This window comes from Hypomesus transpacificus, unplaced genomic scaffold (assembly GCF_021917145.1).
Source record: "Hypomesus transpacificus isolate Combined female unplaced genomic scaffold, fHypTra1 scaffold_51, whole genome shotgun sequence".
Classification (NCBI taxonomy): Eukaryota; Metazoa; Chordata; class Actinopteri; order Osmeriformes; family Osmeridae; genus Hypomesus; species Hypomesus transpacificus.
Genome location: NW_025814024.1, coordinates 1,293,491 through 1,297,323, shown reverse-complemented (window position 1 = coordinate 1,297,323; position 3,833 = coordinate 1,293,491).

The following is a 3,833-nucleotide window of genomic DNA, read 5'->3' as shown; positions in this document are numbered from 1 at the left end:
AATAATGAAGATAGTGTGGCTCATTGGCTAGTCAATTCCCATGATGCAAGTCGGTAAATAGTGTAAGAAATTGCTGATAAGTTTGCCGTTTGTGCGAAATACAAATGTAAATTCATGAATTTCGTTTTTTAAATGTGTCTGCTTAGAATGTAGTGTTTTTTGCGTGGTAATTGTCATTGTTGTGCTGGTTTACCATTGTAACCATGAGTTAAATGACTGTTACGTTTCATGAGAACAGCTGGATTCATCAAACATCGATGCTCATGCAGTAAGTAGCTTCTTTCAGAATCTGCAGTGTGACTTTGTGAGGGCCACGTTCTCGCCATGTGTCGCATGATCTGAGGTGTCTGAGGGGCCCCTAAAAAATTTTTTTTATTAGTAAGTCATAGTAAATTTATATTTTGCATGTTTACTCTTGAGGTACTTACATTAATTGAAAGTGCACTTGAAAGTATTGCAAAGTATACTTTGAGGCTTTTTAGGAAGTATACTTCATGAACTGAAAGTGCACTATTTTATTTATTTATTTGTTTATTTGACACTAATCACTACACAGGTTACTTTAGTGTTCCAAGGTGTACTTTTAAGTACTTTAGGAAGTATACTTTATGAACTGAAAGTGCACTACACAGGTTACTTTAGAGTATTCCAAAGTATACTTTGAAGTACTTTAGGAAGTATACTTGATGAACTGAAAGTGCACTACACAGGCAACTTTACAGTATTCAAAGTAAACCTTAAAATACACTATAAGTGTACTTTAAAGTGTACTAAATGACCTAAAAAGTGGGCCAATTCAGTTTACTTAGTACAAAAATAGTATAGAAATAAGTACACTGCTAGTATACTTTAAGTAACATGATAATAGTATACTTTTTATACTAAGTATACTTACAAAATAAACTTGAAGTATACTTCTTTTTTGTAAGGGTCTACCTTGGAGCTGACACACTGTATTTGTGTTTGTTGATATTCGCTAAATTAAGTTGGGAGTGGGGTCTCCTACACTGTTTAATCCACCGCCGGCACCTTTCCTCTTGTATCTTGGGTTTTGGAAATGAAAAGAAAACCAAGCCTCCTTCTAATCTGTCAGGATACCTTGTGTCATATCGACACATCCCGTAGGCAAACGGTGCTTCAGATGTCAAAGCTTGATGGACCTTCTCCTCTTAGTAGCGGTTGCTAAGGTACGATTGGACGAGGGCAGTTATAAGGAGGAGTTTTGGGAACGTGTCCAAGTGGCACTTTATCTTCGAAATCAGTGGCTGTTGAGGATTTCCCCTCCCTGCCTGTTACCCCAAGCAAGTCTCCGCCATCCAAAAAAAGCATAGTTGAACATAGTTGATTCTGACATTATTGCAGCTCTCTCCAAGCTAATCAACTAGTGATGTGTCGTTCGTGAACAATTCGTTCACTTTGAACGAATCAATAGTATGACTCGGGAGTAACGAGTAGTCTCAGAGAGCAATTTGTTCATTTTCTCGTGGCCGAGAAAAAAAAAAGTGAAAATAACAAAACCTATAATTATCACTTGTGAACGAATATCATTTACGTCTTACTAAACCTAGTCACGCGAAAGGGAACGAGGTAAACAAATCCTTTCTGTTTCCTCTTCTGAGCCTATGCAGGTCACATGAAAAATTATCCAAAGATCAGTATCCGAAGACCCAGTCAAAATGAACGAATAGTTTCTGTTTCCTCTAGCCACCACTACTGAGCCTATGCAGGTCACGAGACAAATGATTCAAAGACTCATACCCGGCAGATGAACGAATCATTGATCCAAAGACTCGTTGGCAGAAGAACGAAACATGGATCTGAAGACACGGTTGGGAGGTGAACAATTAGTTCATCTGCCGGGTACGAGTCTTTTGATCGTTTTTCACATGACCTGCATGGGCTCAGTTTTGGTAGCAAACATAGAAACTATTTGTTTATTTTTACTGGGTCTTCGGATACGGATCTTTGGATCATTTTTCACGTGACCTGCATAGGCTCAGAAGAGGAAACAGAAAGGATTTGTTTACCTCGTTCATTTTCACGTGACTAGGTTTAGTAAGATGTGAATGATATTCGTTCACAAGTAATAATTACAGGTTTTGTTATTTTCACTTTGTTTGTACTTTACTTATAGTTCAGTGCAGCGTAATTGTTTTCCTTGATAATTAAATACTTGTGTGATAATAAATGACCATTTCCAATCATACAAACTGTCATGATACATTATTTTAATGCAGGAATTTGTTTTAAACAGTGTCTGCTGGTTTACATGCACTAACCTACATGAGAATATTATGTGTTTGCAGTGTACGTATTTAGGCCAGGGAATTGGAATTGGCCTCCTCCGTTGAAATGAACGAATAACTCGAAAAAAGATTCGTTCATTTTACGTTGGAGGAAAAAATTGCGATATGCCAAAGAAAATTCACGGTCCTTGAAAGTTATTACAGACGGTGGAATCTGTGTCTTTATGGAGTTCCCTAATCTGAGAATGTGAGACGGGAGACTATCAGAATTTGCCCAGCGGTTTTACCGGAGGAGAAGGCTAAATTAGCAGATGTAATTGGCACTGTGCATCGACTCTACGCTAAAAAACCAAACGCTTCCAAGCCCAGGGGTATCGTCCTCCAGTTCACCTCACGATTCTACAGGGACGCCACCTGGAAAGCAGCAAAGAAGTCAAACTTTCAACTTACGCTTTGCTGAGGACTTGTCAATTGAGGACAAAGAAAGGAGAAATAAACTCACCTACTTGATTTGCAACTGCAAACAAACTAGGTCTTAGTAAATTCTTTCATTGTTCATATTGTTATTGTCTATAGTGTCATTGAATGCAAGGGGGTTAAGAAATGTTGTGAAGCGCAAAGCACTTTTTAAATTTGCCAAACAGTTTAATAGCTCCTCTGCATGGTAACTAGTGATACACTGTGATTCAAAACAAAAATATTAATTCCTGGGGTGTGTGTGGTGTGTTTTTTGTGATGACGGACTAGGGTTACAGCCTGTGTGAATTTCGATAGTGGATTTAAACCCCCCCCCCCCCCCCCCCCTAGTGTTATCATGTTGACTGTGAAACGTCTTCAATAAGACAGACTCGTTTTTTTCAAGAATCTCATTTGATTCTGATGCCAGTTTCTGGAGATCTCAGTGGGGTATGGGGTATTTTGTAATGGCTCTGAGCGCCCTGCTGGAGTCATTATTTTGAAGAATAATTGTAATGGTAGCATTTTGCACCATTCTGGTCACTTTCTTTGCCTTGTTGTCAGTAACAACAACACTGTCTATATCATTGTCAACATTTATGGGCACAACTCAAAACTTCAGAATGACCAATTGTTGACCAATGACTCTATTGGAAAATGTATTCTTCATTGGCTGGGTAAGTTTCCAAACGCATTACTTTTAATAGGAGAGGACTTTAATGTTGATCCTATTAGCTCAGGGGGGTATTCCAAGTAGCGGGTTTAATGAAAACTTTGAGTTGTTTAACCATGAAAAGAGGCATACTCCTAGTTCCGCGTTCCAGAAAGAGAGGTAACGAAACCTTTTGGTAAGTTTCCATGGTAACTTACTCCTTGAAACTACCTGCTTGATAGCAGGTTATCCATGCCAAACTCTGGTTTCAACCGATCCGCCCCCACTTTCTTAGCCTGATAGCGTTGGCAGACACGGCATATCATTTCCTGGTTCAGCCGAGCGATCTCGAACAAAAATTAATTCGCTTAGTTATACGCCGGGAGACGATTTTAAGACTGCGGTTTGATGTACTTTAATTCCCTGATAAATACCAAAATTAACGTCACCGTTTCCTGTCACAATCTGTAATTTATTTT